This window comes from Lissotriton helveticus, chromosome 9, assembly GCF_964261635.1.
Source record: "Lissotriton helveticus chromosome 9, aLisHel1.1, whole genome shotgun sequence".
Taxonomy (NCBI): Eukaryota; Metazoa; Chordata; class Amphibia; order Caudata; family Salamandridae; genus Lissotriton; species Lissotriton helveticus.
Window position 1 is genome coordinate 42592914 of NC_136070.1, and position 15915 is coordinate 42608828.

At 43.6% G+C, this 15915-nt stretch overlaps 1 long non-coding RNA gene across 1 annotated transcript in view; it reads right to left on the bottom strand.

Annotated features, from left to right (window-relative positions):
* Nucleotides 1–436: 436 nt before the first annotated feature.
* The window catches only part of LOC144782609 (uncharacterized), a 35564-nt gene continuing 20085 nt past the window's right edge, over nucleotides 437–15915 (bottom strand). The window contains exons 2-3 of the long non-coding RNA XR_013601175.1: nucleotides 1539–1619; nucleotides 437–877 (exon numbers count right to left, since the gene is read on the bottom strand). This is a non-coding gene — a long non-coding RNA (uncharacterized LOC144782609). The remainder of the gene's footprint in view (nucleotides 878–1538; nucleotides 1620–15915) is intronic.

Below are 15915 nucleotides of genomic sequence, written 5' to 3' on the forward strand. Positions count from 1 at the left end.
CACCACTGGAGTCAAGCTAGCCGGGCTGATGAGAGGTGTTACCTCGAAACCGGGCCGGTCCTCGGATGCTTGATTCCGTTCTGGGAAGGACATGGCTTTTGTAGTTCGGACTGGACTGTTCCCATGGGGCACAGGGTCAGCGCTGATTTGCATATCGCCATTGTCTAACCCAGGGTGGTGTGGAGTGCAAAAAAACGATGGATTTGGGCCCAGATCTTTGGACTTGGGTGAATGTGTGACATTGATCCACATTCTGTCCATCATTGTTGTTTTTGCAATTACCGCTCTGAGGTCAAATAGAACCATGCTTTTTATGCAGATCTGTTCACATAGATTGGGCAATCACCATACCTTGACTTATTTCAAGAGATGATTGAATGAGGAGTGTTTGAGGACACTTGGCAGAGTCCACCTTTTTTAGTCTAGGATAGCGGTGATAGAGGTGTGATGGAGAGGTCGCAAGTTATGCATGTTCTTTGAATGCCTCTCAGGACGCAAGCCACAGGGAAAGATCAAGGATCGAGCGCTCTTTGTACAACAAAGACGTCATCAGCCCTCTCTGGTGTGCAAGTGAAGGGGAGGTTTCCATGGTGATGGATGTGTCAATACCCAGCGCACAAGAAGCTGTTGTCTGAATCCCGCTTATCAGAGTGACATTTCCCCTGAACTCTGTTTTGGAGAGAAAGTCGTTTTCTAAGTAATCACAAAGGGACCTAATCACAAAGGTACCAAATTAGACAAGCGATGCTTACAGTAGGCTCAATCAGACCCAAGGATGCTGGAACTAATCTGTGATCGGTGATTAAATAATGACTTGTCCACAACATATTCAGAATACACCTCATGGCTTACCGTGGACTCGGATTAGCTGACCAGACTGAAATAAAAAAAAAGAAAACATTAGAGTGGGCCTGAAACTATTCTCCAAATTTGTCTTAACTTTAGTAAAATTGGCCTAGTTTGTTCGATGATCTCAATATAATTCTACGAACTCAACAGTTGCAGATGTGCTGAAATCATATAACTGTACATCAAATGGGGTTCCCATACTGCCAAGAGTTGGAATTTGCTTATGAAAAGGAGGCATAAATTAATTGTGGTCTCTTTCCAAACTCATCAATTTCATTTTAGTTATTTGTGTAAGGGCCAAGGAAAGGTTGTGGGCCCTACTCACACAGGTAAAGTTACTCATGTATATTTTCCTCACATGTACATTTGCTCTTACACTTAAAAGTAACTTTAATACTTGTGGGCATTCCGACTGTAGTTATTTCAGACTGTAGACTTACATGTTTATTCCCCCTCCGGCCCTTCCCAGGGTAGGGAATGAGGTCAACATAAATGTTATTCACGACTGTAAAGTAAATTTATGACAATACTTTTCTCAACACTTGGCGGAGACCTCCGCAACCAGGACACAACCCCCTGAATATTGGAGGGAGATTTCTGCATGGAAGGAAAGAGGAAAATGACATACACCTGAACCAAATAATACCGCCCCACACCTATTCCCTTCCAAAAAAATAAAGACTCCTTACACCATAGGCTCTGCTTTTTCCTTCTTTGTCGTTCAGATCCTGTAGCCATCACATTCTACCTGAACAATGCAGACCCCACTTCTGAAGAGAAAGAGAAATTTCACTGAGGAGGAGAATACCCTTGTATTTAAATGTATGATAAAACACCACAAACAGCTACATACACTTTCTCCATTGGTAGATGACAGACTCTGTCAATATGTTGGGGGAGCAGACATGTGCTATGGCAGATATTAAAAGAAAGTGGCGAGAGGTGAGGAGGAGAGTGAAGGAGACATTCTCCAGGATTCTCCAAGGTTCTGTTGGCACAAGCTATTCCTCGAAGGACACCTGGAACCTTTCTCTGTCTCACCCTTGTCAGAAATGCTGCCCTCTCCGCAATGCACCACCACCTACTATATGGGCTGCCTCTTTCCGACAACACCAATGTGGTGCCAGGTAAGATGCTCAATATTGTTAGGCATAATTGGTATACAAACCTGTTAAAGCAGGCTTTAACTCAAGCCTCTAAATATCTTGGAAGCAAAAGATGCACAATTGATGGACGGAATGCAGAACAAGTCAAAACATTCACCCCCAGTCAAGCGATCTGGGTTAAATCCATCATTCTTTTGCTCACCATGCCACCCCAGTTTAGACCTGGCCATATGCAAATCAGACTTGACCCTGTGCCTTATGTGAACTGTCCAGCCCGAAATGCCAAGCCAGGTCCTCCCTGGACCGGAAACAAGCATCCTAAGACTGGTTTCGGGGTTTCATCCCTTATCAACCAGCATAGCTTGAATCCAGTGGCACAGTGCGCAGGGACCCACGTCTGGGCATAGCCGGCGCCCTTAGGATGAGAAAGCAAAAGACACACAGTTGATGGACGGAATGCAGAACAAATCAAAACATTCATCCCCAGTCAAGAGATCTGGGTTAAATCCATCATTCTTTTGCTCACCATGCCACCCAAGTTTAGACCTGGCCATATGCAAATCAGTCTTGACCCTGTGCCTCATGTGAACAGTCCAGCCGAACTGCTAAGCCAGGTTCTCCCTGGACCGGAAACAAGCATCCTAGGACTGGTTTCGGGGTTTCATCCCTCATCAACCAGCATAGCTTGAATCCAGTGGCACAGTGAGCCCGTGACCCACGTCTGGGCATAGCCGGCGCACTTAGGATGAGAAAGAAAAAGACACACAGTTGATGGACGGAATGCAGAACAAATTAAAACATTCACCCCCAGTCAAACGATCTGGGTAAAATCATCATTCATTGTTTCAGATCCAGGGAGGACCTGGAACTTGGCAGTTCGGGCTGGACTGTTCCCATGAGCCACAGAGTCAAAGCTGATTTGCATATGGCCAGGTCTAAACTGGGGTTGCATGGTGAGCAAATGAATGATGTATTTATCCCAGATCTCTTGACTAGGGGGTCACTGCATTGTCGCACTAATGGCTACCTAACGCCAACACAAACACTCTTGCAACAAGGGTGCCTCCATTGTTTTTGTGCAGGAAGGGACTCCTTCCTTCACCAAAACAACTGTTACCCCACCCCTGGGGAGGCGTAGGCATTTGATGCATTACCAGGTTTACAGCCTTTTTTAAATCTAAAAATGTGTCAAATGCGTGGAATACCCCCAGTGTAACCCCCATGGCTCGCCTCTCCATCGCAGTGTGAAGTACCGCAGCAACTTACTCTGTGCTGCCTCACACCATAGCTATGAGGCCATGAAAAGCCACACAGGGTGGCTTTCCGTGGCCTCGTAGATATGGCTCTGCAGTGTGCGTCACCGGTGCATCATTAAAAGTGACGTAGAGGTGGCACACAGGGCTTGTAAATAAGATCCTGGGTTGTGGCATTATGCCGTAGCAGTAATTTCACATCAGTGCTGGAAATGCCAGGGATTCACCCAGATCCTGGTTCCGGGATCTGGCAGCTATTATTGAGCCAGATCTGAGATTCAGCCATCCCCATTGAAACGCGTGGACTTTGTGGTGAAGACGCCAGGACACATTCAGCAGCACAGCACTTTTGTGTCCTGTGCAGTCAGCGTATCAACCTGGAAGGGGTGAGAGAGGCTCCTTATTCCAGATCCAGCAGAGCCCAACAGAAATCCTTCATGTAAAGGGCCATCAGCACTCCTTTTGTTCCAATGTATGTCCTGGCTGAGGCTAGCTGAAGCTTTAACACCTTGATGCCTTAAAAGGAAGATAATCAGCTTGTCACTTCACAGGTACTCAAGAGATAAGCTATGGTTTGGGTCGGTCAGGTTTTGAGTTTTCTAAGCTTTGTATGGAAGAGTTGTGTAAGCACTGTAAGAAAGTCAGATAAACTATGCTTTGGGGTCAGGCTTTGAGTTTTCTAAGCTGTGTATGAAAGCCGTGCAAGTACTGTAAGAATATAAGATAAACATTTAAATAGCACTTATTAATATATTTTATAACTACTCAAGGGACCCTTTTTAGCAACCTTTGAATAACAGAACATTAAGAAAAAAAAAGTAAGGCTGCAAAAGTATGGGCTGCTGTTTGCATTTAGCTCCTTGATGCACGTTCATAACTCTGTGAGCTATATTTAAACAATGTTTAACTTGTGACAAATCAGCATTTTTGCACCACAGGGAGTAGTTCCACTCAGCTTTCTGATTAAATATAAATCTGTGACCTGTCTACCTATTGCAACAGGCACATTAACCCTCTATTCGATGTTATGATGATTTAAAGCTGTGACTAGACTGCATAAAGATCTCTCCACCAACTGCATCGAACACCAGAGTTATCTTACTCTCCTTATACCATATAACTTGCTGAGCGCATATAGATTTCTGAAGTCCTGAGCCTAACCCCATGTGCTTTTCTAAAAGGCAGCCTGTTTGCGACAATTAAGTATGCCAGAGCAGATTTGCCATCATATTTGTTCTTGTAGCCAAGTTCTTTGTGGTAGAGTTTTTAAAGAATAAATATATAAGTTGGCAGTCAAATTCCAACCGTTGTTTTTGGGCTCCTGTACTACATTGTTTTCCAATTCCAGCCAATTTCCACATATAGCTAATGTGTGATAAATCAACTGATTATGTTAAGTAGACCATTTATATCACCTGGACCCTTAAAGGAGCCATTCAGTGTCACAGGAGCACTGTTCAGCCACTACACTACAAGGCTACCAGGAATGCTCCTATGGCCTCCACGGAGAAGACTCGCTTGATACCCTTGCGCTAATACGTTCATGCTATTTTATGAGTGAGTGAGTGAGTGAGTCAAAGAACAAGAGATACCATTTATGCAGTGCACACAACTCACCTAGCCATCTCTAGGCACCCAGAGACGAACTAAAAAGGTGCTGCACGGGACTATAAACTGCCCTCAACCCAAACATTGTACAAGTTAGCACAAGGCCATGAGAACTGCACTACCACTAGGAAATCCTGTCCACCATGGCTGTTCATTCATCGCTTCATCCATCAAACAAATCTGTTCAACGCGCGTTAATCATGGGTGTGGCGGGGAGGGTGCCGGCGTCAGGCAGACCAGATGATTCCAGTCCATCCCACCTAGTGCCGTGGGCAGGTGTGTTGTCATTGTGATGCCAGCACACAAGGCTGCAGAGATGAACAGTTTATTGGATGGGATGCTTATACTGAAACAGACTGTCGTATTCCGTTGGCGTTCCTTACAATGGGTGTCAATGTACGTCAGCTAAGCCTCCAGATACCCAACCTGTCCATTTTTTTGTTGCTATGCCCCTGGTCCCAACTTAATTTGATGAAAAACAGAATTTGAAAGTCATCTTGATTTACAGATGGCAATGATTCTTTTGATTAATCCCCTCCTTGGGCTGCGCCATGCATCTTATTAACTTCCAAAACAAGGCATTATGCTAAACACGGGTGTTAAGGGATTGCAATCTCTTTGTTTTACACACAAGGAAAGATTACAGTTCATTTCCATTTTAAATAGGCGCAGCAGCGGGTTTAGCAGGAGGGGCTCGCGTGTTGGACACGCTCCCAGGGCTCAGGATTAGTGCGCCAGAACAGCAGCCAATCCGTGCTCATGGCCGCGTGGCACGCGCAGGTGCAGGATGTTCTCTGCGGATGGCTTCCTTGTCAGCCATACTGAGTTTGTAAACAGAGAGTGCTGCCAACGGGAGCATCACTGAGACGGCGTCTACTGGGAAGGAGCATCCAGATTCAATGTCTTCTTCAGGAAAAGCCCAGCCTGCACTGGGGCAGAGGCCAAACGTCACACGTGAAGATGACGTTGGCCAGCTCCCAGCAGCTATTAGGGGAAAAAAATATATAATTCTAGTTTACGCAATAATGAATTTTCAATTCTGTTAAGGACATGGAGGCGAAGATTATACATCGTTTTTTATTCAAAACTCCATAGCAGCAAACAACAAACATAAACTAAAGCTCACAAAATATCACAGTAGTAGAGTACAGAAACAGTCACTCATAACAATCTCCTGTGAATCCGATAGAGGTGACACCTTCTTGACTGCCTCTTTCTTTGCAGCAACTACAGTGCATTAGTTTGATTCCACTCTATGGAATAAGCTGACTTCAACCAAGAAGACATCTTTTAGTACAACTGTGTTCTTGTTTTATGATCCTGAAATGAAAGGCACAGGTATGACAAGGTATGTGAACAAAAGGCCATGTTTAAATTAATACTTCTTACAAGTAGAATGTTTTGGGAGTTCAGTACCGCGATCTCCAAGAAGAGATCCACCCACTAACATTAAGGAAAGGTGTTTGCAGAGGGAGCAACCCCCAGGACATGGTGGCAAGTGTACCCCCACATAAAAAATTACAAACATTCCCTTCAAGACCCCCCCAGGCCATGGTGGAAAGTGTACTTCCCCCGGAATCCTTCTGCTTCCCCGGGGGAGCAAACTAGGGAGATATGCTCTTAATCTGCCCCCAGGGTTGGAGCAGAAAGCCCACTTGACTCCCAAGTAGTTATTTCAACAAAACAATAAGAGGTGGAGCGGCCCAACTAGGCACCAGGTAATGTTCCTCCCCATAACAGACATATCAGTATTTCTGCCCCCATTGGGCAGATATGGCAAGCTTATTCCCAGTCGATCCCAGAGGGTCCCGAAACCCCACTGGAAGCAGACCCGGGCTGGTAATAGCGGGCACCGGGTGTATCCCTGGTGGGTCGGAAGGGTGGGGTCTGGCTTTGGACCTGTGGGGGCTGTTTTTAGTACAGGGAGCCGTTTTTTGCAGCAGTGCTGCAACATCAGCCCCCTGTACTAAAAGCAGCAGCAGCACCCCCCTCATGCTCCCTGCCGCCAGTCTGACTTAATTGCTAGGGCTGGTTTGAGCTCCCAGTCAGGACCTGCCTGGAAGCCAGGGATAGTTACAAAGCCCATACTATCATCAGGCAACTCATTTCCTTACAGACCCAGCAATCTTTTTGTCCACCTAGAGACTAGGCCTGGGAGTAAACTTCTGCTCCGCTCACAGAGTTTGCAGACTTTTTCCTGTTCCATGGCTTGCCAACGTTAAGTTAATATCGTGGTAAAGAATATCGAGTCTAAGGTAAGTAATATCGTTTTTAACAATATCGAAGTCATTAATATAATTAAAAAAAATATAGGGGGAGTAGACATCCACTCGCGATTGCAACCCGGAAAACCGCGGGTCCCATTAGCATGATCCGGCCCGGGACCAGGGTTCAATTCCCGACGCGGCAGGGTCGTGGACCAGGGTCAGCGGACTCGATAATTCTCGCCTCGGTGCCTACTCTAACCAGGGATCACACTCGGCAACTCTGGGCATTAGCTTGCCTCATCTCTACAACGGCCCCCCACATACGCCGGGGATGCCTGGTTTCACCTTGGAGATACCCAGTAGGGACCATCTCACAGGGAAAGCCAGGACGGGTTCCCCAGCGGTCTACAGCGCGGAGATACCCCATGTGGGGTGATTCATGCGCTTTACAAGACATCATTACATTACATTACATTACATGGTGGTGATGACCGCAGCGGTGAGATTTTCCGCCTGCCACTTTTTCGCTAGTAGCAGTAAGCATGCCTGCCTAGCGGGCGGAACTGGACCGCCAGAATGGTGCCGGTGCAGGGCCAGGCTCCACCAGCATGATTATGATGCCGGTGGTAGCCAGCCTTTCCGCGGCGGTGGGACCGCCATGGAAAGGCAGGGGTCCCCAATGTGCGGGCCCCAAATGTGTTGGTAGGTATGTGGGTGCACTTGGGGGTACCCATGGTACCCGCCTATATGTCCCTATACCAGGTGGCCCGCACTGTGCAGTGCCTGCCACGCTGTGCAGGGATATGCTGGACATGCTCCTTTTGACATCGCGGCAGTGCTGCTGGCAGCAGCAACCACCACAATGTTAAAGCCTGCGATTGTACCGCCGTAGTCGGATTTCGACTGCGCAGCATACTAATTGGACCGTCGATTATGCCGTTGTTCTGGTGGGCAGTCTTTTCCCGTTACCATGGCGATTTCCCGACCGCCATCCTAATAGACCCCATAGTTGTTAAAAATATTGTTTTTTTAGTTAGTGTTATGTATTTAAGTATGTATTTTAAATGTATGTGTTCTATTTTTTTGTCTAAGTATTGCATTTGTTTTTTAATATATGTGTTACATTTTAGAATTATTAATTTTATTTTAATTACATTTTGCGTTTTAGTTCCGTAGTGGGTTGTGGGTTTATAGGGGAATAGGGTGGTAAGTAAATTAATGTTAATATATTTATTCATAATTTTTAGAAGTTATTAATTTTATTTTAATTACATTTTGCCTTTTAATTCCGTAGCGGTTGTGGGTTTATAGGGGAATAGGGTGGGAAGTAATTTAATCATAATTAATATCTTTAATCAATTAATATGTATTTATTTAATATTTTGTATTGTTAGTTGTGGTAATTATTATATTATTAATGATTTCTCAATTGGTTGTTAATTATTATAACTTAATTTGTAATTATGTTAATTTTGTAATTTTTTTAGGATCAGGTTGTGGGTTGATAGGGGAGTAAGGTGTTAAGTAATTTAACTATAATAATTAATAATATTTTTTAATTAATATGTATGTATTTAATACTTAGTATTGTTAATTGTGCTAATTAATTTATTATTAATTATTTATTAATTGGTTGTTAATTATTATTATATAATTGGTAATTATGTTAATTGTGTCATTTTTTTAGGGGTGGGTTGTGGGTGACAGGGGAGTAGGGTGGGAAGTAATTCAATTTTAATACATTTAAACATATTTTTAATGTTATTTTATAGTGTTACTTGTGTGAATTAATGTATTATTAATTGTTTTTATTTTGCATGTTAATTGTTATCAATTAATTAATTAATTGTTAATTAATTATGTTAATTGTGTCATGTTTTCCAACATTGGTGTTGTCATTCATAGGGGAATATGGTGGGAGTTAAATTGTTTATAACTAATTAATTATATTGCTAATTAATGCTAATTAATTATTTAAATATTAAATATGCTAATTGTGGAATACTTCTGATGTATGAGTTGTGGGCTTTATAGTTGTAAATGTTGGGTAGAAATATTTTTTAAATTAATTAAAGATTTGTTGTTAAATTTTCTCAATGTATTAATGTAAAATTCGTTATGGAAATTGTGTAAATATTTTTATGTGTGTGTTTTGGTGTTTATTGGGGTAGATGGTGGAAAGTAATTTAGTTTTTAAATAAATTAATCATTAGTTAATCACTACTATTCATTTATTAATTGATAAATATTTTTGGTAATTGTTTTGTTTTTATTTTTTGGGGGATTTAGGTTCAATAGCTGTAATCTTTGAATTGATCTCCTCCACTATCCAACACTTTCCCTACTGTTGCACTAATTGGAGTGGAAATAGTAATTTATTTCCCTCCGCAAACCAACACATTCCCTACTGTTGCACTTGCTAGAGTGGGAATAGTAATTTTTACCCCTCTGTTACCCAACACTTTCCCTACTGTTGCACTCACTGGAGTGGAAATAGAAAATTATTCCCCTCCGCTATCCAACACCTTCCCTATTGTTGCACTCGCTGGAGTGGGAATAGTAATTGATTCACCCCCGCTATCCAACACTTTCCCTACTGTTGCAGTTAATGTAGTGTAAAATTTAGTTTAAAAAATTTATAAATATTTTAATAATTTAATATATATATATATATATATGTATTTTTTATGTAACGGGTGTATGTATATATATATATATCATAAAGAAGCAAAGTTCAGTTATATATATATGTATTTATAAGTTTTTAACATATTTCTAACATTTTATAATTTATTAAAATAATTATTTCTTAATTATTATTAAGTAAATATATATATATATTACATGTTATATATGTATGTTTAATTTATTTTAACATTACATTTATTACTTATAATTGTTAACATTTTCTAGTAATTCTAAAAAAAGTTATACGTATTATTTAATTTTTTTTACATTATTTTTTATACATTTAAAAAAAACAATATTTTTAACTTTGATATGTTTAACAATTATATATTTTTTCTCTATATTTTACCATTATGTAGATAGGATGTTGATATTTTTGACATCAATATTTATGTCCCGATATTTTGGCAACACGATATTTTGTCATTCGATATTTTGTCAGTGATCTGGTGATTACAGAGCGGCTATTTCCCTGCAATGCACTGGCTGTCGGTTGTCTCTGTTGCTTGAGATATGCATGAACAATAACAGGTCCAGTAAAAATACATGTCTTCCAATCCTCACCTGACTCAGTTTGACTCACAATTAAAGCAAAGCTTTGCAAATGCTGGCATTCAGATTTTTTGTTTTGTCCTTTAACTCTTGCCCTTTCAGCTGTGTTGTTTTGATTATGATCCATATAAACATGTATGGTTGTTCCGTGCTTGCCCAGGCTCTTTCGCCCTCTTGGCCTCTCTCACCAGTTCTGGAGGGTTGGCCATTACCACTAGTACAACAGCCATCTTAGATTCTTTCCACACGGTGGCCCTCATAGCTGTTCTTCTCACCTTAACAACTGACACTAGACCTGGCACAAGTCCATCCAACAGCATAACATTCAGGAAACACTGGGTGGCTAGTCTCATAAGTGTTTAGAGGCCCCAGGATTCTCACGGGAGGCACTTTGTATCAAAAAGCTCTCTTATCATCCAGATAAAAAATGAGGAACCAACACAGTCGCCTAGACAGCCCTATTCTGTGACTTTGATCCCAGTTCTTGTAATGCAACTTCCATTTTGACTGTCTATGTGCACCCTTTAATGTCCTTCAGGATTTACTTCCACAGAGGAAATATTAGTTTCAGCTCTACGTGTGGCCCTTTTAATTCCGTCTTCATTGCCATCAGCAGAGATTTACCTTTCTTTATGGTTCAATCATCTGATCCCATCATCTCAGGTTGAAGCCCGTACTCCAGGGGAGGGCAGGGAACTCAACTTTGAGAATTCTCGCTTGTGCTTCAGTGATTAGTGTGTGTTCTCGTTCTGAGTCAATTTTCAAGCTGCCATCCAAACTGGAACTTCATTTGTACCCACTCCACATTCTCTTGGCCTCAACTCCATCCCTCAACCCAGATTGTCTTCAGGCTTGTGCTCTGCTTCCATTATTCGGTGAACAGGGACACAAACTCCAAACATGCTAAGCTCCATATGCAATTCCAAGCAGACATTCTCCCATTAATGTCCACTGTTACCACTGCACAGGACAATGGAGCCCATACCACCAGTTTTTGTCCAATCAAATGATACTGGCTTCATCCTCAAGTACTTCATTCTCAAAATGTGTTGCGCTGAAGGCCAGGTCTGTGTCGCGGAATGTGAGCCAATTGCCCTAGGATTCAGCCCCTTCCATGAGTCATGTTGGATCTCAGGCTTGATCAGACGCTCCGCTCTTCAGGAAGTCTCAGGCCAGTGAAAATCTCCACTGCTTCAGCCGTAAGATCTCAGAGGTCTCGCCCTTGTTACTGTCGTCTACCGTGCCCAGATAGAGCTGCACCCAAGCTCTCATGGGTGGCTTCGTCTTTGGAGTGCCGTTAGCACCGACCTAAAATTGTTTTCTTAAGAATGATTGTTTTATTGATACCAGTGTATTTCAGGCTGAGATTAAACAACCCAAAATCATGAACACAACAAGTAACTGGCTTTGGCACAGGAAATGGATTTAATGCACTACAACGGAGCATTTAATGAATTGAGCAATACACCTAATACACAAATGGGAGTTTCAATGCAGAAATCTGGATTTCAGCAATCAAGATGTGTGGTTAATAGGTCACGTTTTTACCAGGTATGAAGGTTACTTGTGTGCACCAGGAGGAGTGCAGATAATGTTCTGTACATAGCTTGGAAAGTGAAAATGGGAAGAAATGGTGCAGAACGCATATTCTCTTCTTGTTTGTTATGCTCAAACCAAATTTTTCAAATTTAAAGAAAATACTTTCTGCATCAAAATCTGCACGTTTCAATAAATTCCCGTAATTTTTCCTCCCATAAATTTGGGCCAGTTTGACCTGTCGATATTTATTAAAAACTCCTAATTGTGATATGTGTTGTAGCACCAATTACTGAAAATATCACAATTATCCATATCGCTCGTAATGACGGCCTTCGTGTCTACAATGTCAATCAATCGACCGAAATGTTTATTACGGATTTAAGAATCTTTACAAACCACATAAAATACATAAGCAAAACAAGGCAAAATATCTATTTAAAAATCTACAATGCAATGAAAACCAATATGGCACACACCAATAAAATACCAGTTAAAATGTTCTCCATTTGCTTTTTATGTGACAATATCTTTTGCTGTTCATTTTCTTTTTAGAATAACATGCGTGGATCTAGATGTGGGAATCTGTATTTCTGCACCCATTCCTCCTGCTCGTGAACCAGTAAGTCTAGTCTTTCACCAAGGACAAAGTTCTCACAGAATGACCTGGAAGATTTGTCCCTTATTAAAAATGCAGGATTCCTGCACCCGGAAAAGACTTCACTTTTGATTCTGACCCAGCCAGTTGCTCCAGTTATCAGCCATGTCGGCAATACAGAGGCACTAGTTATGAGGGTCACGGTCAGAGTCACGGTCATTACATCAAGAAATTGAAATGCAGAAAATACTGTGAAAGATAGTCTGAATGCTGCAGAACATATGCACGATCAGCTTGCCAATAGGAAACAATATAATTCGGGAAAGAGATATCAATTAAACAAAAGCTGAAAACAGAAAACAGACTACATAAACCTACATAAAACTTTTCTCAAGAATTAAAAGACAGAAGAGCTAATCAATCAATCAATCAATCAATCACGTCATTTGTAAAGCGCGCTACTCACCCAGGAGGGTCTCAAGGCGCTGGGGGAGGGGGGTATATTACTGCTCGAACAGCCAGGTCTTGAGCTGCTTCCTGAAGGAGAGATGGTCTTGGGTGCGCCGAAGGTGGGTGGGGAGGGAGTTTAAAGTCTTGGCTGCCAGGTAGGGGGAAGGATCTTCCTCCGGCGGTGGCTCTGCGGATGCGTGGTACGGTGGCGAGGGGGTGGCTGGTCGATCGTAGCTGGCGGGTGGGCGTGTAGAAGGTCATGCGGTCGTTGAGGTACTTGGGGCCCAGGTCGTGGAGAGCCTTGTGTGTGTGGGTGAGGAGTCTGAACGTGATTCTCTTGCTGACGGGGAGCCTGTGCAGGTCTCTCAGGTGTCCGGTGATGTGGCTGTGTCGGGGGATGTCCAGGATGAGTCGTGCGGAGACGTTCTGGATGCGTTGGAGTCTTTTTTGAAGTTTGGCTGTGGTTCCGGCGTGGAGGGTGTTCCCGTAGTCCAGTCGGCTGGTGACGAGTGCCTGGGTAACGGTCTTCCTGGTTTCAGTGGGGATCCTTCTGAAGATCTTGCGGAGCATGCGCAGGGCGTTGAAGCACGAAGATGAGACAGCGTTGACTTGTCTGGTCATTGACAGGGAGGAGTCCAGGATGAAGCCCAAGTTGCGTGCGTGGTCCGTTGGCTTGGGAGCGGTGCCCAGAGCCACCAGGAGTCGTCCCAGGCGGAGGGTGATGATCCCAGGATGAGGACTTCCGTCTTGTCTGAGTTCAGCTTAAGGCGGCTGTTCTTCATCCAGTCGGTGACGTCTTTCATCCCTTCGTGTAGGCTGGATCTGGCGGTGGTGGGGTCGTTGGTGAGGGAGAGGATCAGCTGGGTGTCGTCGGCGTAGGAGATGATGTTGAGGTTGTGTTGGCGTGCGATGGCTATTCCTCATCAGAGACAAAACAACAATTACTCTGTGATCCCTATCCAGAGCTGAGGGACAGATAGAAACCACCCCATGTGGGATGTTGACTCATTTTGGATTTCGATAAGTGGGCACAGGGTGTTTATCTCTCCATAAGCAACACCTGTGAAGGATTCCCTTGAGACAAGGACATGAGATGCAAGGAGGAGCGTGCCCATGAGATGGGATCATTTTCTGGTCTTGAAAGAAGTAGAGGGAAGCACGCCGCCTGGGGGGTGAGTTCAGAAGTCTGCATCCTGTCACTTTTCAGCAGCTTATCAGATTGAGAAATCATTTGCAGCCTCATATTGGCAAAATGGGAACAAGGCCCACAAACTGTTCTTATCTTTAGAGATACTTCTTATCCCTCAAACCAAGAAATAGAAGGAAGGACAGCTGATCCTCTAAGGCTAGATTTGAGAGAAGAGTATCTTGGGATCAATATATGTTTTATCCTCCTGAATATGAGTGCTCAGATGATACTGCCTGGATCCACCAGGGAAGGTTGGCTTTATGCAGGATTAGGGATAACGCGATTACCTCAGCTCTGCCTCAACAGATCTGACACCTGCTTCCAGGTGCAGAAGAGGAAGTTAAAAAGGCAGTTAGATTACAGATTTGACACATCTAAGTGTGCCAGATCCATTAGAAAAGGGCACTACTCAGTAGATCTTTATTTAGATATTTAGGAGAATTTAGTAGTTAATATTCAGAAAATAACCCCCCCCCCCCCGCCACCCCTCTAAAGATGTTACTGGTTTGTCAATCGTTCACCTAGAATATAACTCCTTGGCTTGTAATTAGTCAGAGGCAAACCTATCAAACCGAATGTAGGAACAAAACACTTTAGGGTATTGTATTGCTTAGTACTTGTATTTCTGTGGTACTCCATACCCTGTTGCCAGGTGTTATGGGGGCCTTTTTGTAACACACTACACTGAGGCACAGTGCTTGGTTGGACAGGTGTTGTACTTGCTGTCAGCCTCCGTGGGACGCGTTGGTATCATGAGCTCGCAGCCAGGGAGCTGCCCTTATTGCTTCTTTGTTGTAGTGTTTACTGGTATTTTTTCTCATCAATCCATTTTTTTAAATTATCGTTTACTTAGGTAGGTGGCTCACTGTACCATGTTATTTGCCCAGACGTGGGTCCCAGGCACTCCACACCACTGGAATCAAGCTAGCCGGGCTGAAGAGAGGTGTTACCTCGAAACCGGTCCGGTCCTCGGATGCTTGATTCCGTTCTGGGAAGGACATGGCTTTTGTAGTTCGGACTGGACTGTTCCCATGGGGCAACAGGGTCAGAGCTGATTTGCATATCGCCATTGTCTAACCCAGGGTGGTGTGGAGTGCAAAAAAACGATGGATTTGGGCCCAGATCTTTTGACTGGGGGAGTGTGTGACATTGATCCACATTCAGTCCATCACTTGTTGTTTTTGCAATTGCCGCCCTAAGTGCGCTGGGGATGCCCAGACGTGGGTCCCAGGCACTCCACACCACTGGAATCAAGCTAGCCGGGCTGAAGAGAGGTGTTACCTCGAAACCGGTCCGGTCCTCGGATGCTTGATTCCGTTCTGGGAAGGACATGGCTTTTGTAGTTCGGACTGGACTATTCCCATGGGGCAACAGGGTCAGAGCTGATTTGTATATCGCCATTGTCTAACCCAGGGTGGTGTGGAGTGCAAAAAAACGATGGATTTGGGCCCAGATCTTTTGACTGGGGGAGTGTGTGACATTGATCCACATTCAGTCCATCACTTGTTGTTTTTGCAATTGCCGCCCTAAGTGCGCTGGGGTTGCCCAGACGTGGGTCCCAGGCACTCCACACCACTGGAATCAAGCTAGCCGGGCTGAAGAGAGGTGTTACCTCGAAACCGGTCCGGTCCTCGGATGCTTGATTCCGTTCTGGGAAGGACATGGCTTTTGTAGTTCGGACTGGACTGTTCCCATGGGGCAACAGGGTCAGAGCTGATTTGCATATCGCCATTGTCTAACCCAGGGTGGTGTGGAGTGCAAAAAAACGATGGATTTGGGCCCAGATCTTTTGACTGGGGGAGTGTGTGACATTGATCCACATTCAGTCCATCACTTGTTGTTTTTGCAATTGCCGCCCTAAGTGCGCTGGGGATGCCCA